Source organism: Chiloscyllium punctatum, chromosome 6 (assembly GCF_047496795.1).
Source record: "Chiloscyllium punctatum isolate Juve2018m chromosome 6, sChiPun1.3, whole genome shotgun sequence".
Lineage (NCBI taxonomy): Eukaryota > Metazoa > Chordata > Chondrichthyes > Orectolobiformes > Hemiscylliidae > Chiloscyllium > Chiloscyllium punctatum.
In genome coordinates, this window is record NC_092744.1 from 68,767,795 (window position 1) to 68,795,783 (window position 27,989).

General features: G+C 38.5%; 1 long non-coding RNA gene across 7 annotated transcripts in view; it reads right to left on the reverse strand.

The window, feature by feature from the left end:
* The window catches only part of LOC140479063 (uncharacterized), a 46,253-nt gene that overhangs the window by 16,567 nt on the left and 1,697 nt on the right, over positions 1-27,989 (reverse strand). For 6 of the 7 annotated variants that reach the window (XR_011960932.1, XR_011960929.1, XR_011960930.1 and 3 more), the window contains exons 3-4: positions 25,348-25,392; positions 19,720-19,824 (exon numbers count right to left, since the gene is read on the reverse strand). This is a non-coding gene — a long non-coding RNA (uncharacterized lncRNA). Of the gene's footprint in view, positions 1-10,633; positions 14,060-19,719; positions 19,825-25,347; positions 25,393-27,989 lie in introns of those variants that run through there. The other variant, XR_011960928.1, reaches the window with a different exon arrangement.

The following is a 27,989-nucleotide window of genomic DNA, read 5'->3' on the forward strand; positions in this document are numbered from 1 at the left end:
CAGAAGCCATGGAGATGACTGGTGGGCATGTCTTGGCATGGGGGTGGGGATCATGATGAGGATCTTTTGATGAATTAAAGGTCCTATGTCTGTGCTTATCATTTAATGATGCTAAAAGTTAAAAAGAAAGTTATATGTAAACATTGCATTTAACAAGGCACCTGAATTTGGTAGCAATAACATTTTCTTGCCCCTATTAGGTCACGGTCCTACTGCTGAGGCACTGAAAAATTGGCTCAGTCAGTCCATACTGATCGAGCTAATCAGCTACAGTTGGCCTATTTACTCATGATCTGTGGAGATAAATTTAGTCAGTGTCCTCATTTCTGATTGCTATCCAGGAACTCCTGCTGAAAAAAAAGGGCTTATCACAAACAGAATCAAGCTTATCCCTAACACGTCCTATTCTCAATTTGCATGCTGGCATTAAGTCTCAAAGCCTTATACAAAGGATCATTGCTTATTTGGAGTAAAGACTTGTTGGTGCCTGTGAAACCCAGTAGGCATCAGTACTTACCAGATGGAGAGAGGAAGTTGAGACGCAGGGATCATTTTAGAAATGAAGCAGCTCTGGTGATTTTAGTTCGTAAATAGAATAAACACGTTAAAGCTCCTATTTAGAAAGTGTCTATATTTGACTTGTTTGTTTAATAACTAAAACATTGAGGTGGATTACTCAACGAATATGATGATTCTGGCCACACAATGGAATAGGACTGAGTCGGAACTCAGAATTTTTAAACCCAGTAGTGTGCTGATGCTTGCCAAATCTTCATTTGCAATTTGCCCAATAAACAGGAATCAGTGATACAAGTGTGCTCTGGTCATTCGTTTCAATGTATAAAGTGGTTAAATTTGGAGCGGGAGCCAGGTTCTCTATAAAACCAGTCGATCAGCTTACTTTGCTGGTTTGTGGGTTTTTGACTGTTACAGAAGTTATTCAAATTCAAATGGGACATTTGGGACTGTGTTGCTGGCTCTTAAGTCAAGATCTTGTTGAAGAATCTCTTTCGTTCTGTGTTATTACAGGACTGTTTGAATGATATATGTTTGCTTTGTACATCATTTGCCTAACAGCCGTAACTTTTTTTTTAGTAACAGATGCTTTATGATGTCTTCAGGCAGGCACAGTGAGGATGCTGGCACGATGACAGAACTTATGTTGAGAGTTTGAACAACTTTCAAGTTTGGACAATATTCTCTTACAAGAAAACCACTAGTTTTTATATCCCATATTAGAGGATTCCTTATGACATTGCAATTGTCAGATTGGAAAATACAACTGCTCTTACAGATCTTATCTTCAGGCACAGATCACAGAGTCATAGAGATTTTACAGCATGGAAAACGGTCGTTCAACTCATCATGTCCATGCCAGTCACCAAGCGTCCATCTACTACAGTCCTATTTTCCAGCACTTGGCACATACCCTTCCATGCTATGGTCAAGATCACACAGTTCTTAAGTGTCTTGAGGCTTCCCTCAAATCAGGACTGTGATGGAATACTCTCCACCTCCTTGGGTGGGTGCAGCTCAAACAATAATCAAGAACCTCAACGTCATACAGAAACAAATCGGATCACTTGATTGGTATCCCATCTAATATTCACCCTCTCCACCACAAGCACGTGGTTGTAGTGTTTAACCATCTACAGATGCACTGCAACAACCCACACGGGCAGATAGGATGGGGCAATAAGTGCTGGTCTATTCAGTACAGCCAACATTCAATGCATAAATTTGTTTTTAAAAAATCCTACTCCTTCTACACCGGAGTGGCAATAGAATGATGAAAGACTATGGACTTTCAATGGAAATAAGGGCAAGGGATTGTTTCAAGTGTTCGGGATATGTGTACCATCATTGCTGATATTTTCAGCAACATTATTATTTATGACATTAGTCGTGATCACTTAAATGATGGCAAGCAGCATTTCCTCTGTTGGGACAAGATAATCAACCATGCTGCTACCCTCCCATTTCGATGAACCATGAAATCTTCTGAGGCAAAAGTCTGTGGCTTTTGTGCAATATGTTGGATGATGTAATTGAATAGCACGGCAGATGTGAGTTCAGCAATGTAAGTTTGAATCTTGTAATTGTGCTAAGTGTGTGTCAGTGAGGTAAAGCTATGGTTATTAGGTATGTGTCCTAACTAATGGAGATTGTCGGTATGTAAGTGATGGGGCTACATGGTGTAATAAGCAAAATGTGAGGCTAGTAATGTACTTTGTACATTTGAAGATATATTCAAGGATTTTAACCACTTGTATAAGGCCACTGAACTTCTTCTGTCACCGCATTTTGTGGCCACTTCAAAATGACTTGTCGCATTTTCTAATGCCAAATTGCAGCACCCCTATAAGAGTTATAGAGTCATAGAGATGTACAGCACGTAAACAGACCCTTCGTCCCACTCGTCCATGCCAACGAGATATCCCAACCCAATCTAGTCCCACCTGTCAGCAGCCGGCCCATATTCCTCCAAACGCTTCCTATTCATATACCCATCCAGATGCCTTTTAAATGTTGCAATTGTATTAGCCTCCACCACTTCCTCTGGCAGCTCATTCCATACATGCACCACCCTCTGAGTGAAAACATTGCCCCTTAGGTCTCTTTTATATCTTTCCCTTCTCACCCTAAACCTATGCCCTCTAGTTCTGGACTCCCCCACCCCAAGGAAAGACTGAATATTTATCCTATCCATGCCCCTCATGATTTTGTAAACCTCTATAAGGTCACCCCTCAGCCTCCGATGCTCCAAAGAAAACAGCTACAGCCTTCTTAACCTTTCCCAATAGCTCAAATCCTCCAACCTTGACAATATCCTTGCAAATCTTTTCTGAACTCTTTCAAGTTTCACAACAGCTTTCCGATAGGAAGGAGACCAGAATTACATGCAATATTCCAACAGTGACCTAACCGAACCCCTGTACTCAATACTCTGACCAATAAAGGAAAGCATACCTACTTCACTATCCTATCTTCCTGCGACTCTACTTTCAAGGAGCTATGAACCTGCACTCCAAGGTCTCCCTAGGACCTTACCATTAAGTGTATAAGTCCTGCTAAGATTTGCTTTCCCAAAATGCAGCACCTCACATTTACCTAAATTAAGCTCCATCTGCCACTTCTCAGTCCAGTGACCCATCAGATCAAGATCCCTTTGTAATGTGAGGTAACCTTCTTCGCTGTCCACTAAACCTCCAATTTTGTTGTCATCTGCAAACTTATTAACTATACCTCTTATGCTCATATCCAAATCATTTATATAAATGAAGAAAAGTATTGGGCCCAGCACCAATCCTTGTGGTACTCCACTCATCAAAGGTCACCATGTCTGAAAAACAACTCTCCATCACCACCCTCTGTCTTCTACTTTTGAGCCAGTCCTGTATCCAAATGGTTAGTTCTCCCTGTATTCCATGAGATCTAACCTTGCTCACCAGCCTCCCATGGGGAACCTTGTCAAATGCCTTACTGAAGTCCATACAGATCACATCCATCACTCTGCCCTCATCAATCCTCTTTGTTACTTCTTCAAAAAATTCAATCAAGTTTGTGAGACATGATTTCCCACGCATAAACTCATGTTGACTATCCCTAATCAGTCCTTGCCTTTCCAAATACATGTACATCCTGTCCCTCAGGATTCCCTCCAATAATTTTCCCTCCAATAACAGCTGAGGTCAAGCTCACTGGTCTATAGTTCCCTGGCTTGTCCTTACCACCCTTCTTAAACAGTGGCACCATGTTAGCCAACCTCCAGTCTTCCGGCACCTTACCTTTGACTATCGATGATACAAATATCTCAGTAAGAGGCCCAGCAATCACTTCCCTAGCTTCCCATAGAGTTCAACGGTACACCTGATCAAGTCCTGGGGATTTACCCACTTTTATGTGTTTCAAGACATCCAGCACTTCCTCCTCTGTAATATGGGCATTTTTCAAGATGTTACCATCTATTTTCCTACATTCTATATCTTCCTTGTCCTTTTCCACGGATGCAAAAACCCTTTAGTCCTTAATGTATTTGTAAAAACCCTTTGGATTCTCCTTAACTTTATCTGCCAAAGTTATCTCATAGCCCCTTTTTGCCCTCCTGATTTCCCTCTTCAGTATACTCCTACTGCCTTTATACTCTTCTAAGGATTCATTCGATCTATCCTGTCTATACCTGATATATGCTTCCTTCTTTTTCTTAACCAAAACCTCAATTTCTTTAGTCATCCAGCATTCCCTATACCTACCAGCCTTCCCTTTCATCATAACAGGAATCTCCTAATAACATTTATGCTTTTTTCGCCTGCTGAGGCACACAGCCACTCAGCTGCACACTTACCACACTTAAGCTGGAAGTCACCACAAAGTTTGCAAGCCTCCTTCATTGGAAGCAATAGACACGATCATATGACATGGTTTGATTGTACATCATGATCTCGCAACTGATTGCAAATTATTGAATTTCATGGCCAAATTGTCTGAACAGCATTGCATAAAACAGGGGAACTGGAGGCAATAATATGTCATGAAGAACCAAATATCAATTGGATTAGATTAGATTAGATTACTTACAGTGTGGAAACAGGCCCTTCGGCCCAACAAGTCCACACCACCCCGCCGAAGCGCAACCCACCCATACGCCTACATCTACCCCTTACCTAACACTACGGGCAATTTAGCATGGCCAATTCATCTGATCTGCACATCTTTGGACTGTGGGAGGAAACCGGAGCACCCGGAGAAAACCCACGCAGACATGGGGAGAATGTGCAAACTCCACACAGTCAGTCGCCTGAGGCGGGAATTGAACCCGGGTCTCTGGCGCTGTGAGGCAGCAGTGCTAACCACTGGGCCACCGTGCCGCCCACAAATATAGTTGGGATTACTGAGATATGACTACAGAAAGTACCCAAGTGGGAATTAGATGTGGAGACCATTTCTTTTAGCTTCTATCTAAGAACACTACATAAATGCAATCTCTTGTTCATTTTCATTCCTTGACCAGTAGTGCAAGTGTGCTGCTTCCAAAATTGCATTAAACAGCTGCTGGGAGATGCAAGGAAAGAGATTGCAAAGAAACTCAAATATCAAATTTTCCTTTCTCTGTTGGTGAAATTCAAACTCTCAATCATTAATGTTGACAGCACATGCTGTTGCAAACATTGTGAAAATTATGTGGCTTAATTTTCTTCATTTTAAATGCAAGCTCATTAAAAGACAAAAATATTTGGTAGTCTGATAATATGAAATCATTTAAGGAATAAAAAAATTCTGTGCACTTTGGAACCACATTGTCTTGCAAATGAACATGAGACAATAATCAAACCAATATTTAAACCTTACAATGTTCCTCAAATTTCAGGCTTGAGGTTGAACCAGTCAAACAAATGACAGAACAGAATGAAAAAGTGTTTTTCAAAGGCAGCACGGTGGGACAGAACATCTGTGTGTGCCTGCACATTTCAATTGTGGGGAAAATAAGGTAACTGTTGGAGGAACGTTTACAAATTTTCTAAAGTAATCCATCTAAAATGCATTTTTACTCAGAAAGCCATTTACTTATCTATGGAAATCAATTAACAATACAAGACTTTCTAAGGAACATTGAAATATTAGAGTGAAAGCTATGTTTGCTATTATTTGATAAAACTGCAGTAAATATACCTACAAGATTTGATTCAAGTCCCTCCCTTAGTTGCTAATTTTCACACATATGGAACTAGATTAGGGCTAGGGTTGTATTTGATGGAATCTAAGCTCAGAAATTTTGAAGTAAATGGTATAAATTTCATTCCTATAATTAGTATCTTAATACTATCTCTTTTTTGAAGAGTAGTGGGGATATTAAAGGTCAACTGGACAGCTGACTCTCTGAGTGATGTCTCCTTCCTTCTGTTAAAACTGTAATCAGCAGCCAAATTCGGTCATTAGAATCAGCAGGTTTCTAATTATTTTCTATTATTAGACAGAGTCTGTCATTACAATGATGCATTTTTATTTCAACAATGCAGAAAGGAACATATGACCAAATCTACATATTAGATACAAACCTTATGATTTTCTTGAAAGTGTTCATAGCATTAGAGGTTAAAAAGGATGATACATGAACCTAGAGGGCTATAGATGTGCAAAAGAATAATGGCAAAAAGGGCAGAAAGAACAAACACACTTCTCAGTCAGAGTTCAGAGAAGGGGAAATAACTAGTTCTGGATCAATAGGGAGAGTTCAGACAGATGGCAAATAACTAAAATGTTTGCTCAGTATCCTTGAATCTGGGTCAATGTGTTTTTCTTCACATTACTAGTGGATTTATTTATCTACAGCAACAACACTGAGGCTTTTATTCACTGTCAACCATAGATGCCTCATAAACATGGCTAAATTTGGTGGAAGTGAAGTTACTAACAAAACAGACAAATTTAAATGCTGTATATGTATTTCTTCTTACATTTGATTTAATTACCCTTCTGCCAATTTTCATAATCAGAAGTATTACTGACAAAAGAGACATTTTCAAAGCTTTTCATCTTATTAGCCACATCAGGCTAATTGGCAAGAAATATCAAATATAAAAAAACACATTTTTATGCAAAGTGAACTGGCTAAATGATTGCGTCAATTGCTACAAAAGTCTTTTAGAAAGCTGTTCACATACACAGTGAAAGATTTCCTTTACATCTATGAAGACCCATACAAGACTTGAACATGGATAGTAGTGTCGGGTCTTCCTGCTCATTTGACATTGCTAACCTATTCACCAATATAACATTCAAGGGAACCATAGACATTTGTGATGCGAGGGGCAACAGTTTCACACAGAGGGCATATGTGGAATGGTAGATGCAGGTACAGTTACTATATTTTAAAGACATTTGGACAGGCACATAGATAAGAAAGGCTTAGAGGGATATTGGCCAAATGCAGGGAAATGGGACTAGTTCAGCCTAGGAAATCTGGTTGACAAGGATGAGTAGGGTCATTGGGGTTTGTTTCCATGCTGTACACCTCTATGACTCCACGTCTATATCATTGCAATCTAGACCTGATGTCACTATGTGAATCTGTATTAATTGAATATATGAACTCAGCAATTCATACAGTTGAGTTTGGTTTTAATGACACCAAGTATGCCCAAACAGATGACATTGCCACGAGATCCTCACATCACCCAAATCTCACAAACACGTTTGTTAGTTTCCACAAGAAATGTTTCTTTGACGGAATGACAACTTTGATGGAAATTTCCTAGATTTTGTGATGTCTGTGTGGATGATACATTTACTATATTTATATTGATAGCTAAATGTAAAGGTCTTAAAGGTCTTAATGTCATCCATCCTGTGCTTAAATTCACTTTGAAATGATGCAGTCAAATGAGCTCCCTTTTCTTGATGTCCTAATGAAGAGATCAGTTTGGGCTTTCTCTACTACTATCAAAAGCCTGCCTTCACTGATCAATGTATGCATTGGAAGTTTCAGTTTCATGCACTGTAAATTTGGTTTTATCAGTAACTTTGTAAATAAGGCTGAAGCCATTTGCTCACAATGCAGGCTTGATGCTGAAATAGGGCACATAAGCCATCCAGTGGAATAATGTCTCTCATGATCATGATCAAATGGCTTCAGCCTTATTTACAAAGTGTATTGTGGAAATAGAATACCTCCAATTCCCAAGGGGATTTTAAATGTTTGAGAAACAGGTGAAGCTAGATATATCGCACTGCTACTCTACAATAGTGGTGTTTGCCATAAACGGGATACTACCATCAAGTCAAAATGATGTTCTGCCTATTACATGAATAAGTAATGTGGTATATGAATTTCAGTGCCTGTGTGATGCTAGGTAAAAAGGACCTACATCCCAAAGATCAGCAATTAAAAATAGCCTATCTCTTTGGCTGTTCACAAGTAAGGTACTGAATACACCTAAGCAGCCTGCACTTGAAAAACTGGCCAGGTATCAAGCTTAGCATCGTTAAGGTAATGGGTCAAACCATCTGTACTATTTGGTCCTTCAATTCAGGTTTAATTGACATATCACTCTTTTGCCCTAATTTCTGAATTCCTGTTGTCATCGTCTATGATCTCCTGAGGCGATATGTGAGATGTGTTAGATATAAAATGGATAAAGAGTTGAACAATAACCAGGGCATGTGAGATCATTCAGATATGTGGATGTATCTGTATATTTGTTCCTTAATTCTATAGTTCCTCCCACCAGCTGGTACAGTCTAGATATTCAATGTTGTCTGACATTTGCTGGAGTATATAATATAGCCTCATGCTTGCTGTGCTTCATCCCTGATTAGGTTGGTTTGGCTACTGGTACAATAACATAGGAAAACTGGTTTAAGGACGGTGTCAGGTTGTTTTTCATGTATTCCAAGATTGCCTCTTTATACATTTCCACTAATTCTATCTTTACCACTTTCATTGGCACCTGTGAGTGTAAGCTCACTGAATGGTTGTAAAGGGAACATAATTGACTGCTATTCTACTCAAATCTCCTGTTACCTGTAGTAAAATAATATCTTCCATTGTCCATGCAAGTTACAGGTGTTGGCTTTTTTGCTGCCCACATAGTCTCCATTAAGTCCACATCTTGCCTCCTCTGTTACGTATATTGGATGAGCCTACATTACCAAAGATGCTTCTAAACTGCTTCTATCTAAACAAGTACTTACTATATCTCCGCCAGCTATACTACATATGATGGTGTCTGACAATGCTTCAAATAATAGTAACCCCTAACTACCCTATTATTCTCCACCTTATATAACGTCTTAATGGGTGTTGACTCTGGTATGAGTGGTATTGGCGGAACCATGCAATTAACACATTATCCTATAAAACACATTCTGCATTAGCCTTCTATGCATGCACTAAACCTTTGAATTGGTAACTGGTCAGGCCATGCTCAGGTTAAAGAACAGTACATTAGTTATTCACAATGGTACATCATCTTTATGAATTTCCATCAGATTTTCCCTTAACTATTCAAGTATCCATGATCCATAGATACTGCAAACATAATTTCGGATCATATCCGAGAGATTTCACAACACCTTGATCAATTCATTAATAAACCAGCATGAGTCTCTAGTTCCTGTGCCCAAACTCTGAATTACTCAGGTAAGGTGTTGGTCCACGATCTCTGTCCTGGATCCTTGTCACTTTTCTAAGAATGTCTTAAGTTGAAAACTTAGGGACTCAACCTTTTGAAACTAATTTACCACTGAGGTCCTCATTTTAAATGATATAGTGACACCTTTGACCAAATTGTGTTCCAGTGTTACAAAGTGTGAAGCTGGAAAAGCACAGCAGGTCAGGCAGCATTCGAGGAGCAGGACAGTCGATGTCTTAGGCATAAGCCCTTCATCAGGAATGTGTTCAAGTCACCCTTTACCTTCTTTACCTTGGGCTGCACATGCAGCCATTTTCCACCCTCAACCATTAATTCAAACCACCCATGTTGGTACTTGTCTGACCAGAGCTGTACAACGGTCCTCAAGTTTAACTCAAACTTCACTTGGGTAAACCAATATTGGAGATTTTTAGAATAACAGGTATCAGCTCGTGTTGAACATATCTCCCACAGTGGGTATGTCAGCACGTTCTGCTTTTACCTTTGCCTCTATATGACCCAGAAATTGCTGATGTCTAATCTTCTTTGGCATGTAGTACAGCTGTTTGTGCTGCTTTCTCACAAAACATTTGACACTTGCACTTGTGGGTCCTTACTTATCGCTACCAGTCACAACATTCCATGACAATCTCATAGTTCTTCCCAACATCAACTTGTACAGAATCAATCCAGGGATTCTGCTCAGTATCCCCAGAGTTCCATCAGGATACCAGCTAATAAACCTGCCTTCTCCTGCCCAGTCTCTTGGATGACATTAGCTAATGCTTTCTTTAACATCCTATTCATTCAGTCTGCCATATCTGAGCTCTGTGGGTGGTAGGGGAAGTGAAATTTTGTTTGATTCCCAGCAATGGATAAATTTCCTAATAATAAGATATAGGAACAGGAGTAGGCTATCCAGCCCCTCTCAAGCCTGCCCAAGACCTTTACTCTTTGATTATTCAAAAATCTATCAAGTGTCTTTGACTACATTCAGTGGTATAGCCTTTACAACTTTATAGTGGACTGAATTCCAAACATTCAATGCCCTCTGGAGAGAAGTCCTCTCACTTCTTAGTTTTCAAATGAGTGTCCCCTTAGTCTGTATTTATGTTCCCTAGTTCATTATTCCCACAAGTGAAAACATCTACTCTGTTAAATCCGTTCAGATTTTTGTACATTCCAATATCATCCCTCATTCTTCAAAATTCTAGTGAACAAAGGCCTAACCTCTTTAGTCATTCTCAATAAGCTAACCCCTTCATTCCAGGAACTGGTTATTAAATCTCTTTTAAACTCTGATACCATATATTCTTTTTTTAAACGTGGGACCAAAACCGCGCACAGAACTTCAGGTAAAGCTTCACCAACATCTGCATTGTGGTAAATCAGGCTTCTCTATTCTTTTTTAAAGATTTTTTATTGCAAAAGAGATATTTTAATATTACAATAAACCAAAAACAACACAACTCAAAGAAAAAACAATACAAAAAGAACAGAACTACACTCATGTACATATACGTATAAGAAACATCTAGTCAAATAAATAATAAATATTATGGCTCAGCGTAGCAAAACAATAGCTCTCGACTATCGAGAGCATTAACTGATACACATTCATCTGTTCGTAATACTTCCTCTCAGGATATCAGATTCATTAGACATGACCGTCATGGCTATATAAAAGCCCTTATTAGAGTGGTAGCTAAGTCTGCATCCAAGTAATCCAAAAAGGGTTGCAATGTCTTGTAAAAAGTCTCAGTTTTTTTGGTGCACCGTACTTATAAGAAAATCCAAAGGGATTTGCTCCATGACTAACTTATGCCAACCCGAAAGACCTGGGGAGTGGGGGGGGGGGGGGGGGGGGAATAAAATACTTGTCCTTGCACAGAAAGCAAGGATATTAAAAAGTTTTTTTGCCTTTACATGTCTAAAGGAAGCACACTGGCCAGGCCCAGAAGAAGAGAGACTGGGTCCATCTCCAATTCAGTCCCCAAGATCCTCTGTATTACACCTACCACAGCACTCCAGCCATTTCCGAAGTCTGCGGCAAAACCAAAGGCAATGAGTCAGAGTACCCGCACTCGTTTGACATTTAGGACAGGTTGAGGATATCCCATTTTAAACTTTGAGAGGTAATCTGGGGCAAGATGGACCCTGTGGAGAATCTTCAACTGCAGAGCATGGGTCCTATTGTAAATTGAAATCTTTCTTGCATTTTCCCAAATGTCCTCCCATGTCTCTCCCAGACCTCACAAAGCCACAGAATCTCATCTGATGGGCCACCCTCCAACAAATGATAAAGGGTGCTGACAGAGAGCATGTTCTTAAAACTAAGCACCCTCTTCTCTGTGTCAGATCTCTAAGGGTCAGTTAAAAGTGTGGTTCTTTTTTGAATAAAATCCCTGATCTGAAAAAACCAGATCAAATAAGTCCCTCAAATAAGTCACCCATGCAAGACACACCCCTAGCAGCCCAGAGTTTAAACCCGAGTCCGTTAACCTGGTTGGAAACCCGCAGTACCAATTATAGGTATAAGAAATGATGTTCTGGCCATAATGACCTCGATCTGCTACATTGCCCTCCATTCTTTAACAGTCTTGATAACAATTGGGTTATGACAATATTCCTTAACTGTCATCATTTTGTCTAAGCACAGCAAACTAATGAGGGAGCACCTTTCCTGAGACATTTCGATATCTATCTTCATATTGAAGCAGAGTCCTCGCAGGCCCAGTCATTAATATAGGATAAAAGAGAGCTTATTTGAAAGTTTTTAATATCCGGGAGGTCCAATCCCTCCAGTCTGTGAGTCAGTTGCAATTCGGTTAACTTAATAATGGCTGGTTCAACTCTTTTATCTTGTACCATAAACAGCCCCTTAAGTCTCCTGAATGTTTGTTTAGTAAAGATTAAAGGGAGCATTTGCATAGGTGGTAAAGTACAGATTTAAGACGGCCCAGGGAATCTCTTGTGGACTCAGACCTATAAGTCTCTCTCTCTCTCTCTCGGTTTGAACTGGAGATCATACTCTTTGGAAGTCTGGAATAAAAACCTCTTACAGACAGTTTAGTTTAATTTTAGTCATCCCCTTTATTCACTAATAGCATCACTGTTGCAACATAACACTGATACCTATAAGCTAAACTAGGTTCTAATAACCTAGGAGTGTAGGGTACCAGCTCTTCAAGTGCCCCAGCAGGCTGCTCTGATGTACTGATACAAAGTGGCTTCCTTTATACAGAAGTTTGAAAAAACATTACGTTCTTAATTAGACAGATAACAGTAAAAGACAATAATTTGTAATGAAGAAAAGTTAATTGACAGGTCTGTGTACACTTGACTAATCACTCCTACAGTCCCTAAGCCATTCATCAGGTGGGCAAAACATACCCAGCCTGCTAGCAAGATAAGCTATCCTAAAGAGATCATAAAGAGATACCAGTCTGAGTAATTGGAGAGTCCATAAGGCAATCTTACACAGCTCACATGTCTGATACAATTGTTTTACAAAATGGCTTCTTAGCAAGGAGGGTAAACCTTTGACCATAAAGTGGCTTCCCGACAGATTGTACCAGAATCTCTTCAATGTTAAGATTAGAATAATTTTAAGCTGGGAGCAGATTCCTGCCTTTTATCTTGAGCACAGAATCATTCTGCACCTGAGGCAAAAATGTTACTGCAAGGTTGTATTTAAAATGATTAATTAGTCTCGAATTAAACATGCCTTCGTTTCAAGTTTGTGATTCAAATTCAAATAAGACATAAGATCTGATTAGTTAGAATTGACAGTGGGGCAGTCTGTAAAAACAGCAAGTAAATTAACGCTTTATCAATATTTCCTTTTACAGAGTTTGCATTTCATAACCAGAAATGGCTACTCAAAATCATCAAAAAGTCTCAAAATGCAATTAAATTCAATCCACTGTGACCCTCTGTAGCTTAGCCACAAGGGTCTATTAAAATATGACTTCTCGGCTGCCTTCAACCGCATTTCGAGCAAGCGTTGCTGCTCTCCCTTCCACCGCTTCCTACTAGCAGGATAGGAAATAATTATCTCCCTTGCATAAGCTTTAGCAGTTTCCCATAGAATGGATGGGTTACTGACTGAGTCTGTATTAATGGCTAAGAAAGCCCTAAATTCATTGCAGAAATACTCAATGAACTTACTTTCCTTAAGAATAAAGGGATCCAGGTCTTGGACCAGTTATATTGCCTTAATCTTAACTAATAAGTATACCGCTGCAGAGATGGTACTGTCCCCAATTGTATAAGACACCACCAAATTCAAGAGTGCTGCAGGGGTTAGAAAAAGATCAATCCGGATCTGGCACTTGCGGGTTGGAAAAGAATGTAAAATCCCTACCTGTGGGATAGAGACGTCTCTACCATCCACCAGCCTAAATTCTACACATAAATCCACTAATCATTTAGACTGTAAAAAGGGTATGGGGGCCCTTTGGCATTTTGTCTACTGTGGGATCCATACGACAGTTAAAATCTCCCCCTATGATAATGTGCCACAATGCAAGGTTAATGAGTTTAGAAAATGCTTCTACCAGGAAATTAAAGGCCGGAGAGCAGTAAGCATTCAAAATACCTTATTCTTCACCATATGTCGAAGCTTTGAGGATTATGAACTTCCCATGCATATCTTTAATGCAATCTAGTAACTTAACTGGGAGATTCTTTCTAACAAGTATGGCCGATCCCCTACTCCTAGTATTAAAAGATGAAAAATAAACCTGATCAAACCCACCATGTTGTGATTTCAAATGTTCTTTATCATCCAGGTGCATCTCCTGTAATAAGGCAATATCCACCCTCTCTGTTTTGAGACTGGAAAGTACCTTTTTCCTCTTGACTGGCGACTGGTGCCCCTCAATGTTCCAGATACACCATTTAAGCATGCCACTAGCCATAACATTCTGTAGGAAAATTTAGACACCAGAGAGGAAGAACTCAAATTACAAATTATTGAGCCTCAATGAAAAGAGATTTATAGAATCTAAAAACTGAGCAAACTAAAACAAGTACAACTAACAAACTTTCAAAATGTGAGTACTCTGCCATCACCAGCTATAATTTGATACTGGTTAATACCAAAAAATATCCAACAGAACTTTCTTTAAAGAGAAAAAAAGAAATTATTATCTATATCTATTAAACCATCTAGTCTAATTTAACATGTCCACAAAGTTTTTTTGCTTTCTCTGGAGAGTCGAAAGAATATGTGGATCTATTGAAAGCAAACTGAAGCACCGCTGAGTACCTTTAAGAATACTGAATCCAGAGTTCCCTTAGTCTTTTCTTGATATCATCAAAAGATTTTCATTTCTGAATCTCTGCCGCTGAGAAGTCCTAAAAGAACATAATCCTGGAGCTCTTGTGAATTAAAGCATTCGGATCTTTCCTTTGAGTTCTGGATGCTTTCATGACTCTTTGTCCGCTTAGCTGTGAAACCACATGAGGACAGGGCGGGGGCGCTGATCCAAACCTGACCTGCAAGGCATAACCCGGTGAGCTCCTTCAATTTTCACCTATCCTGCTTCAACTTTCAAGTTGAGGAATCATGGCATCCAGTTCTCAAAAAAACTCACTGGCTGACACTTTCCATCCCATCCGGCAGACCAAAGATACAGATATTTTTCCTCTTGCCCCATTCTCAAGATCGTCAACTTGATTCATTAAATTAAGAACCTGCTTTTCAAGGGCTTGGATCCAATCTTCAGATGAACCTATTGTGGTCTCTGCCACTATGGTTCGATACTCGACACTCATCTGCTCTCTTCACAAGGTTTTCAAGTTGATGCTCATGTTTTTGGATGATGGCTGACAGCAGATCCAACTTAGTATTAAATGTTTCCGTGATTGTACCTTTGATCTTTCTGTAAGGCCTGGTAAGTAATCAGGTCCATTGAACTGGTAGGGGTTGGGGGAACGGGGGTCGCAGCTGTGGCCGCAGGCCCCAATTGCTGGATTTACTTGTTCCTTTTCCATGTTTTGTCATTTCCAATCGACAAAACAGGATTACTAAAGATTCTATGACTATTCCAATGTTGAGCTTTAATGAAATGGCTTAAGTGGGGTGGGTTAAAGCACTTCTTTGCTTGTGCTGTGATGCAGAACCCAGCAAAGCAGACAGTTCAGATCGCCACCATCTGGATCCCCAGCCTTCTCTATTTTTAAAGTCATTAATACTTACAGCCAAAACTACATGTATCTTCTTAATTACTTGCTGTAACTTAATCATTTGTCTGTAAAATATGTTCTCTGATCTGAATTCACCTGTAATGACATTGCCCATCTTGGGATTACCTCTTCTAACATTATTCAAACAACTTTTGTCACTGAACAGACTCATGTGGGTTTATGTCCAAACAAGAAGCCTTCCAAATTCAGTGGAAGGAGTCCTGAAATTGATTTGCAACTGCTCCCATGGTCCCTTTGGTCAGGGTTGGCATGACACAAGGGCCTTGAATGGTATTTCTAGGTCAGTCTGGGCACATACTAGGCATTGCTGACAATGTTTTGTTATATCTCTTTCCATTCCTTGCCACCACCAGCATTTGCACCTCATCCACCACATGACCTCCTCCCATGGTGGTGTTGCATGGGGATTATGTTGCATGCATATTGCTATGGGAATACAGTTGATGTCTAAGGAGATTTAAGAGTTCAGGTGCATGGCTCTTTCGAATGCCACAAAGAAATGCAGAAAATAATCCAGAATGCTAATAGAATGCTGGCTTTCACACCTAAAGGGTTGAATTACAGGGATGCAGATGTTATACTACAGTTACACAAAGTCCTAGTAAGACTCCACTTAAAGTACTGTGAGCAGATCTGAGCACCACATCTTAGGAAGGATGTTTTGGCCCTGGAAGGAGTTCCACGCAGGTTTACAAAAATGATACCTAGATTTCAGGGGTTATGATGAGAGATTAGAAATATTTTCTCAAGAAGGTTAAGGGGTGATCTGATTGAGGAATATTAATAGGGAAGGACAGGGTAGGTTAAGAGAACCATTTACACTGGTTGAAAATTCCAGAACGGGGGGGACATAATCTAAGGGTTAGGACTAGGCCATCCAGGAGAGATATTAGAAAGCACTTGTGCATGCAAAGAATAACAGAGGCATGGAACTCTCTTCGTCAAATGGTGGTTGATGCTAACTCAATTGTTAAACTTAGATCTGAGATAGACACATTTTATTAAGCAAGGGTAACAATGGATATGGGCCAAAGGCAGGCATATGGAGTTAGGTCACATATCAGCCATGATCTTATTAATGATGGTCTACTCCTGTTCCTATCTTCCTACAAGTGGTAGAAAGGGTAATGAAGAAGAAGTCCAGGACTTGGTGGACTTAACTAACTTTCATGTCTCCATACTGATAATTAGTCTTTTTTAACTGAAAAATTAAAAATTCAAGAATTGAAATAGTACAGGTCACAATCTCCCAATTCTTTTTGGATACAGAGTGATTCTAGAGGATGAAATGATTGAAAATATTATATCAATTTTCAAAGAAGGGGAGAGGATAATGGCACTTACAAACTATCAGCCTATTTTTGATGGTGGGAAAATATTTAGAGCCATTAATTCCAGACAAAATTAATTGGCACTTGGCATAATATAGGTTACTGACAGCCAGAACAGATTAGCTAAAAGAAAATCATATTTGATTAAATTAATTGAGTCCTTTGATGTAATAACAGAGGGTGAATAGGAGTCGTGCAGTTGATGCCAGTGGAACATAATATAGCAAAAGCATAATACTTGAAACATTATGAGCTAATCTATTTAAAGGAATGTGATTGTTTTTACAGCTCATGAGTGCTGAAGGATACTCGATAAAGACCCTTGACTTAATCTGCAGTCATGACTTTGATGGGATATAAAACATTAATTTCATATTCCAGGTCAATTTCATTGAAATAAAACATATATTCTTGCATTTTAAAACCACCACCCTGAAAGTTCTCATTGCTATATATTGTGACTTTATCTTAACTTCTATAAATTAACTAGAATAGAGAAAACCTGTAACTGTCCCTGAAATATCAACTGCAAGGAAACGGAGTTTACAATTCTAGATTGGAATGGATGGATAAAAGCATTTGCTACAAGTTGATAGTGTTTATTTCTCAACTGAATAAATGTGTAAAGTTTATTCCAAAGTAACAATTCAAGCTGACTGCTTTCTGCAGCAAGGCTCTGGTAGCACCACTGTAAACTTTTCCAACCAGCTAGAAGCTGGGGTAAACATTCCAATTATTTTTCTTGCATGAAATCCAAGAGATAGAGCCTCTGTCAAATGGGCCAATGGGCTGAGGAGTGGCAAATGGGGTTTAATTTAGATAAATGTGAGCTGCTGCATTTTGGAAAGGCAAATCAGGGCAGGAATTATACACTTCATGGTAAGGTCCTGGCGACTGTTGTCGAACAAAAAGACCTTGAAGTGCAGGTTCATAGTCCCTTCAAAGTACAGTCGAGGTGGACAGGATAGTGAAGAATACACTTGATATGCTTGCCTTTATTGGTCAGTGCATTGAGTTTAGGAGTTGGGAGGTCATGTTGCATTTGAACAGGATATTGGTTCGGCCACTTTTAGAAAACTGGTTTACCTGCTATGGGAAGAATGTTGTGGAACTTAAAAGGGTTAAGAAAAGATTTAAAACAATGTTGTCAGGGTTGGAGGGTTTGAGCTGTAGGGATACACTGAATTCGCTAGGGCTGTTTTCCCTAGAGTATCGGAGGCTGAGGGATGACCTTATAGACCTCATAAGGGGCATGGTTAGGTCTTTTCCTCAGGTAGCAGAGTCCAAAACTAGAGGGCTTAGGTTTAGGGTGAGAGGGGCAAGATTTAAAAGGGGCCTGAGGGGCAACTATTTCATGCAGAGGGTAGTGCTTGTATGGAATAAGCTGTCAGAAGAAGTGGTAGAGGCTGATACAATTACATTTAAAAGGCATCTGAATGGGTGTGAATAGGAAGAATTTAGAGGGATATGAGCCAAATGCTGGCAAATGTGACAAGATTAATTTAGGACATCTGGTCAGCATGGACGAGTTGGACTGAGGGTCTGTTTCCATGCTGTATAGCTCAATGACTTAAACACAAGTTAACTTTTAAATGTAACAAATTCCAAGTTTGTTTGAATTGAAATCACTTGAGATGCAGACCAGTCTCTTTCCCTGGCTTTTCTACTAAGCTTACATTGAACCTGTTAATTCCTAAAAGTAAAAGTTATACTCAAAAACTTAAGAATTATAAACCAGATATTTACAAGAGAACCAAAAATTCTTGGCATTAAATTCTGAAACGTTTTGACATTGACACTTTCACTGACCATGCTTTTATTGTGGAAAATGAACTTTCACAAATTGCAAGATTGTAGTTGAAAAAATGGGTCATGCTTTTCTAAACAGTAAGAAAATCAATATCCTTCTCAATACATTTTCTTGAATGCTGGGTATTCAACAGTTGACACAAAACTCAGCAGCTAATGCTGACCACAAACTAATCATTTCAATACACCTACAAACACTAAAGAGAATGCTAAGTGTTTGGTACAAACAGCAGTATTTGGTTATTTGGAAAACTGAAAGAGCAAGTAGGTCTGATAATGTTGCCTTATTCTGTATCCTTAGCACTAGCAATCTGGCACTCAAAGCCCAGGCTGCACAGCTCCATTCATATATAGCTAATTAGTTGGTACTTTTCTTGTTTGGATTATATGGATCTTGAAAATTTGGAAAGGCCGCTTCTTAAAATGGTTACATCAATACAAGTCTTTTGGTATCGTACACGCATGCGCCTCGTCAATGCAAATTGGCTACAACACAATTGAAGAATTGTGGACAATGTTTGGTAACATGAACTTTCTACTGAACAGGTATAGCAATTTTCTATAGCAATCTTCTACAGCGCAATTTTCTATAGCATGGGGTTGCAGAGGAACCCAATTGTTGCGTTATAACACAATGACCTGTAGTGAATAAATCCTAAACAAAAACATTAAAATTTTAAGATATTTGTAACTTTATATACATGCAATTAATGGGAACATGAATTTAAACTTAATATGTAGCCTGCATGGCAACATGATTCTCACCTATGTAGGCTGTAAGGACGAAAACCTGTTTATCAGTGCTGCAGGTAATCATAATCATGGAATCCCTACAGTGTGGAAGCAGGCCATTTAGCCCATTATGTCCATACCAACCCTCTGAAGAGCATCCCGCCCAGACTCATTCCTCCTATCTTATAACCCTACATTTCCCATGGCTAATCCATCTCACCTGCATGTCCTTGGACACCATGGGCAATTTAGCACAGCCAATCCATCTAACCTGCACAGCCAATCCATCTAACCTGCACATCTTTGGACTGTGGGAGGAAACCCACAGACATGGGGAGAATGTCTGTGTGGAGTTTGCACAGTCATCCGAGATTGGAAACAAACCCGGATCCCTGGCGCTGTGATGCACCGTCTTTTACTTCCCCCTTGCTGGCATTCAAGTCTGGCCCTCCACACATTTCTCTATTCCCCAATTCATCTCTGCCCAAAAATGCCATACTTACCATAGCTCAATACCAAGCTGTCCTCTTCTTTGGGATTCTTTGTGGTTCCAGCAAATCTTGAGGGCGAGACTTCCTTTCAATGAGGGGCAAAACTCCTACAATTACCTAGACAATGTTACAACAAACACTTTATAATTTTGGGAAGACCTTTTTATTAAGTTAGTCATTTTATAAGATAAAAGCCAAATGTAAAATTCAGCCCATATACGTAATTAATCCCTTCTCTAAACTCTGAGAAATTATTGTAGTGTAGCAGAATGAGCTTTTTAAAACCCATTAGCCACAATGGTTCAAGGTTCATTTCAAACAAATTAGATTTAATTTTAGATTTAAAATATGTTCTTCTGCATTTTACTCCAATTCCTTCTGGAAATATTGCACATCATTCTATATGCTTTTCTTCCCCTCTCATTCACTCTGGAAGTCAAGATGCTCTTCTGAATCCTTCTTCAGATCTTGAAAAGTGGAGGTACTTGCACAATTGAGTTTTCTATCTTTTTTTGAATCTACAGGCTTTAGAAACTGATGCTTTGCAATATGTAATCATTGTTATTTAATTTATCTCATTTGCACACCCACAATTGAAAATTTCTAAGGTATTGTGTACTGTGAATTGTTACCTAGATTTCTCAATTTAAAAAATGCTACTATCATGTCACTTATCGCTCTTAAATATGGAACATATAACTGTAATTACAGTTTTATAGAAAAGTCCAAGTGATTCCAAGTTTGCATGTGCACAATGAAAATACATGATCAGAGAGTGCATATTCCTTTCAATGTAGCTTCCCCACGGGGAGCATAGAATTACGCTATTAGGTTGTAAACAATATTTTGACAAATGATGGATCATGTATTAATTCTGATAACTTACTGACGCTGCTATTCGTGACAGTGGCATTGGCCCGTGAATCTGATACTACCTATAAAGTGGAAAATGTTGAAAATTGAAATTACGTTGACCTGCCTCACTGATTTGGCACGAAATATATTATGTCACATAGTAGAGGCTCTTTTATTATGGACAATAATGTGCAGCAGCATGTAGGTTCTAAGTCTAAATATTAAAATCCCTTTAAAAATTCTGAAGAAAAACATATGAGTCCATTGTATATTGTGGAACCAACAGACAGTTGATCAACAGTGAAAGCAACCAGTTTTTCTTTTTCAATTTTCTTTTTTCCCTTCATGAATGGTTTTCAGTATTTTGTTTCATGATACTGGAACACGGGTCTTGGCAGACTGCCATAAATCATCATGGACAAACTCAATCACACCTTCACTTTACTCATTGTTTGAAATTGCTTGACTCCTCTGATAGCAAACAATCACTTCTGCTTTGGGTGAGGTCACTGATCTGGGTGCAAATTGAACCCCCTTTGAGAAATGCTTTTGTTTTCGCCACTTTCTGTGCAAATACTTTTGAATATCATTGCTAAAAATCACACACCACTAGGTTAGAGTCCAACAGATTTATTGTAAAGCACTAGCTTTCGGAGCGAAAGCTAGCACAAAGTACTTCCAAATAAACTGTTGGACTATAACCTGGTGTTGGGTGATTTTTAACTTTGTCCACCCAGGTCCAACACCAGCACCTCCACATTGTGAATATCATTGTTATGGTAGATGTTGGATTCAATCAGGGATCATAATTTTAAAAAAAATCTTTTACTTTTTTAAAGACATATTTAAGATTGGTAACTGAAGTTTGATTAAGGAAGGCCAAGAATATATCACTTTTAAGATAAAAATGACAACTTTGTCTCTTTCCTTTTTTACTAAATATCTCAGCAGTGATACAGAAAGGAGGAATTGTATTTATGGAGCACCTTTCACAACCATCAGATGCCCCAAAATGCTTTTTGTCCATTGTTGTGATTTTGATGTATAGTCACCGTTGTAATGCAGGAAAATCCCACAAATAGTGACATGATATTGATCAGATTATTTGCTTTGTGATGTTGATTAAGGAAGAAATTGGTCAGAACAAGGGAGTTTGACAGGTTGGTAACCTTGGCCTAACCATTTTTAGCTGCTTAATCAATGACCTTCCTTCTTTCATAAAGTCAAATGTGAGGGTGTTTGCTAGTTATTAAATAATGTTCAGAACCAGACTCCTGTGACTCCTCAGATACCAAAGCAATCTGTGTTCACATGCAGCAAGGCCTGCACAGCATTTTGGCTTGGGCTCTTAAGTGACAAGCAGCGTTCGCATCACATTAGTATCGGGCAATGGCCATCTCCATCAAGACAGAAACTAACTACCTCTCCTTGACATTCAATGGCATCATTGTCCTTGATAATGTCTCTGGACCATCTCATTGAACAGTGAAACAGGCTTGAAGACTGTGGCTGCTGATGGAACTAAAATGTGTTAATTCTCAGTAACGGCAACCACAACAACTATCACTGCTTTAAAAACCATCTGGTAACTGTACTACCCAGAAACTCCACATACATTCCCCTCCCAATGATCTGCATTGGTTTAAGAAGGTAGCTCAACACTACCTTCTCAAGGGGCAATTATTTGAGGATAATCAGGGCTGGGCTCCTGCTAGCAACACCTGCAACCCATGAAAGAATGATGAAAAAACAATTACCATCACTGACCCTCGCTATCAACATCTTGTGTGTCATCAATGATCAGAAACCTAATACAGCAAGCTAAATATAAACTATAGCCTCAACGGCAGGTCAGAGTATGGGAATTCTGCAGCAAGTAACACACCTTTGACTCCCAAAACTCTGTTCTTCATTTGTAAGACATAAGTCAGTAATGTGAGAGAATGCATTCTACCGATGCAGCTCCAACATCACTCAAGAAACTTAATACATCCAGAATGAGGCAGTTTGTTTAATTAAGACCCTTTCCATTAAACACGAACTCAATCTACCACCAATGCACAGGACAACAATGTATACCAGAGCTAAGATGGACTTCCCAGAGACATGGACTTCTGTTGCTAGGAAAACATCAAAAACAACACGAGTAGTTCTTAATTGCAATCAGTGACTAGACCAAAGCATTTGTTCAGTATATGGTGTTGCTGCATGGTTTGTTCACCAAAGATTTGGATGTCCAAGAAACTTCTTCATAATTATACCAAAGCAACCTTTTTGAGAGATTTAAAATGTGCCTTCAAAAATTGGACTGGTGTCAAGCAAGGCTGAGTGATTGCTCCCATGGCGTCTAGACCCCACCTGACAGTGGTTATAAGCCTCTGGTGTATGGATGAAATAGGAGTATAAGTAGATAATTTGTTCTTTGAGCTTGCTCTGCTATTCAATAAGATCATGGCTAATCAGTTTGTGTTCTGAATTCTGCATTCTCATTTACCACCAATAACCCTGGATTCTTCCTCTTAACAAAATTTTACCTGCTTTTATCTTAAAAACAAGCAACAACCCACTTGTCATGACCTTCTGAGAATTCCAGCCACACAACTCTCAGAGAGAAAATATCTTTTCTCTGTTCCTAAAGGGTGACCCCTAATTTTTTAAATATCCCCTCTTTCTGGACTGATCCACAAGAGGAAACATTCTTTCCAAGTCCACCCTATTAAGACTATTCAGGATCTTATTCATTTTAGCAATTAAGCCCTCACTCTTTTAAACACTGCCTGTTTCAATCTATCCTCATAAGACAATCCATCATTACTGCCTTCAAGGTATTTACATCAGTCTTTAAATAAAAAGACTGGCATGTATTTTCATTGTGCACATGCAAACTTGGAATCATTTGGACTTTTCTATAAAACTGTAATTACAGTTATATGTTCCATATGTTCAATTATATAAAAGAAATAAATAGACAAAAATATAAAGAAGTTAGAAAGATCTTGACACAAACATCAAAATATTTCAACCTGTTTCCCAATATCATTCATAACACAAGACGTATTGCTAGAAAAATGTGAATCCTATCTCAACCTTTTAAATCTTTACTTAATTCCTTAATCATTTTTAACCAATCCAACAGCCTTTAATTTTTATTTAACTGTAACATATTTCCAGATTATTTGTAACTCTGTTGTTCCTTCCAAAACCTTTTCTGAAGTCCTGTCAAGGACGCACTCGTAATCACCCCATCGCATATTTCTATAATTTCTAACAAAGGTCTTGCTACCAGTTATCTAATATTTCTATTAAACTCTAAATTGCATTTTAAAATACTTCATTACAACTTCCTAATTTACTTAAGAATTATTCAAAATGTGTTTATCTACAATCTAAAGCTGCTGCTTCTCTGTTTCTTGAACTTAAAATGAATTAAAGTTTGACTTCAGCAATATCCCACTCCTGATAATGCTGTTGATTTTGGAAGGGACTTCATGATTAGTTATCTAATACAATTTGCAGTCAACAATTTGCAGCAATTTACAGACAGTTTATTGTGTTTGTTTAGAAGCAGCAGTCTAAATACGATATACTTGTTAACTAGATTTTAAGAAGTATACAACTATGATAATTGGGGGTGGTTCACTAATACCAGTGGACAAACAAACTACTGGGGTGGAATATGTTGATCTCATTAAAGGTGTGAAGGCACATCCTGCTATTTAGACAACATGTTAGGGATCTCTTCCCTGGGACTTCTTCTGGTCAATCTTCCATGTGGAGAATACAGCTTTCTGAGGACTGTTTAATAAGGACTGCTGCCCACAGGATTGCCTGACGATGGTCACCTGATCAAAATTCCCCGATGAGGATTGCCATCTACAACGTCTGCCTTTTTATTAACCAGCACTATGCTAGGAATGTATCAGTTGATCAAATATTCCACATAATCAAGTGGGGCACAAAAGCACAGTAAAACCTGACCAAGCCAAACTTCGATACCTCAATATTCCTCAAAAAATCCTATGTCAAAACGTCAGCACACCTCATAAAATCAATGTAAAAAACACACAGTAATAGTAATATAATGCACAAGTATACATATGACTGTTAGATATTATTTACAGCGTAAATACTCGGACATCGCAGAAGATTGTGGTATTTGAGGCATATGTTTTTGCCGGTTGGATGCCAGTTAAAACAAAATTTGCTGTATTTCAAAATGCCATCAATAGTTTAATAGATAAATTAGATAATTGATATCAACACCTGGATTGGAAACTGTAGAAATAAGTAATAGTTGTTGTAAGTGGGTCCTTGATAGGTCCCCCAGAGGCTACGAAAGTTAGTTTCTATTCCTTTCAAGGACACAGACTTTTTATTTTCAACAACGTTGCACTCATATTAGGGTACTAGAGTGTCCAATAAATCTTTTGTTTAAGCTTGAAGGTTACTTCCTGTTGTAACATAATAAATAAGGCTTCATGCTGAATTTGGAGTAGAATGAACATAGGTTTAAAGGAGACACCAATTTCCAACACCAATTTCTTTTTGCAGCTGCCTTGACAGTGAACACAAGTGATCCAAACAAGTTCCTTCTAGTCTGATGCTGCCACCTTCAGCTAATGTCTTTTAAAAAAAAGGTGTAATTTTCAAACATCTCAATACATTGATCCAATTATACAAGGTACTCATGCTACAAATTTCCAATGAACGTGCAAAGAAAATTCGAATCACATTCTGATGTGTTCACCTCTATGGAAGATTTGGAACAAATCCTACGCAACTCACCATATTTAATTTTGGGACCACCAAGTCATAGAATCTTGACATGTCCTGTAAAATAACAATCTTGCCATCAATCATATTAAAATAGAATGGGAGTTACAAGTTGCGATGCACATGGAAATTAGCTTGATATTATGATTAATTCCTTCATCTGAAAGGTATAACTCTGGAAACTCTAATAAATTAAACCTCAAAATTCAGACTGCAAACCTTGGTGGAAACAGATAAAACACAGACAATGACATTGTGGTTACATCTAATTACTTTTTTGCAAGTACAAAGTTGCAAGCTTCATCAGAAGTATTCAAGTTTTCACTTTTTTGGGAATTCAAAGGGCAACTGATTAATTTATCAGTTTTTGTAATTGTTAATTATTTTTGAATAGTTTTATTAAGTGTGTACACTTTGCCTGTTGAGTAGCACTTCTGAATTGCTCATTCCCTATCTGTGCAAGGTAAGGTAATTGGCAAAATAATGAAACAAGATGAGACTTTTTCAACCCAGTGTGTTATGATCTGGAATGCACTGACTGAAAGAATGGTGGAAGCAATCTCATTGTAATTTTGAAGAGGTATCTAGATAAATACTTGAAGGGAAACCCAAATATGCTATGGGATATGAGTGGGAAAAATGTGAGTATTTGGAGAAGTCTTCCAAAAAAAAGATGACACATACAGGATTTTATAATCTCAAACTGTATTAGGTTCATTATCTGTCTCCTTTTAAGAGTGAATACTTGCCACCACAACCCCTCCACCCCACACCTAATTCCTCTAGACATCCCAGTTAGAACTGGAGCCTCGTAAGGATGTTTAATATGTTGTTGCAGTACCTAGGCTGTACTATGAAATCTGGACATATGAAAAATGTAACACGTTTCTTGCAGTTATTTTGAACAATTTAGTTTGCCTCACACCTTCATATCTGCATTTTTTTAGTATATAGCCCATCTACCAATTTATTTATACCAATTATACTATGCATTCCAAATCCTAATTAGTCACTATATATAATTTTTTCCACTCACCAGTGGTCCTTGAAATCGATGGTAAGTTTCCCTTTCTATACTCCTTTGTGCCCTTTTCAAAGTCTTTGTGTTCTTTCTGAAATATAATTCCCTGAATTGGTACACCTCAGCTAGTTCACATAACTTCCTTACATTTGTATTACGTGACTCTAAAAGTCCACATGCTTTATTAATGGCTCTGTATAAATGATATCGTCACTGCTGTGCCCCCTCCAATTGAAAATGGAGCAGTAAATAGCTGTTTTTTGACCATTTAGACAATTTTGAGTCAATGGTTCCACAATCCTTCAGCATCCGAAAAAATTACATTTTATAAATTCTTCCTGAAAAGCTTTGTACTCACTTTTAAGCATAAGCTAATATCCAGGTGACAACACTCTAAAGCAAAGTTTGTGGGATGAAGATTCAATCTTAAAATGCATTATCAAGGCTGATATTCACTGCAGTCCTAAGCTAATAACAGAAAGACCTTTACTGGCATAAGTGATAATCAGATGGGGCAGGGCAGGTCTGATTGATTTACTCTTAATTACTACTTCCAAGCAAGACCGAGTGAATGGAAAGGTTGGTTTAGCATTTTTTTCCCCTCCTGACATCCAGACACTTTTGCTTTGGTCTCGATTCAGGCTAGCACACTCAATACACATCCAGGGTTTTACCAGTTTTTCCTGGACCATGCAGCTCAGTTTAGCACTCCCTAAGTGACTTAGGGAATTGAACATTTTATTTTCCAAAAAGTATTTATTTAAGCTGTGAAGCTACAAATTTAATGGAAATGTTTCAATGTCCAGGAATTTTCATTTTGTAATAATTTTTAATGGAAAATAAACTGAATCTATCCAGATAAAATCCACGTAACAGTTAAGGAGATGATATTTCCACGATCTCAGATTGAAACTCATGTTGGAGGCGAAATGATAGTAGACTGGCCCATTAAATGGCTGACAAGAAGTTGTAGTGTGTCCTACAATAAGTAACAGTATTGGCTATACTGAGGTGCAAAGGTACAAAGCTACAAGCTACTATGCACTAATGTATCAGTGCAAATAAACGTTCAGAACATTTTATGTCTTCAAGGATCCATGTTATATTTTGTGTTGTATTCTCAACACTTCCATTCAATACTTTGAAATACTCCAAAATAACTTTTCCCTGGGGTGGGGGAGACCAGAACTAGAGGGCATAGGTTCAGAGCGAAAAGGGAAAAGATATAAAAGGGACACAAGGAGCAACTTTTTCACACAGAGGGTGGTGCGTGTATGGAATGAGCTGCCAGAGAAAGTGGTGGAGGCTAGTACAATTACAGCATGTAAAAGGCATCTGGATGGGTATTGGAATAGGAAGGGTTTAGAGAGATATGGGCCAAGTGCTGGCAAATGGGGGACTAGATTAGGTTAGGCTATCTGGTCAACATGGGGAAGTTGGACAGAAGGGTCTGTTTTAGTGCTGTACATCTCTATGACACTGTAAATAGAAATTAATGAATTAGTAATAGTTGTATGCATATACACTGACATTATTTACAAAATTTCAGTTTAATAGGTATCAAATAGATCTTAATGCCTCATGCCACAGGCAGAGGAGTGGAAGCAAAACGCAAGAAACTAAGAATAATGGA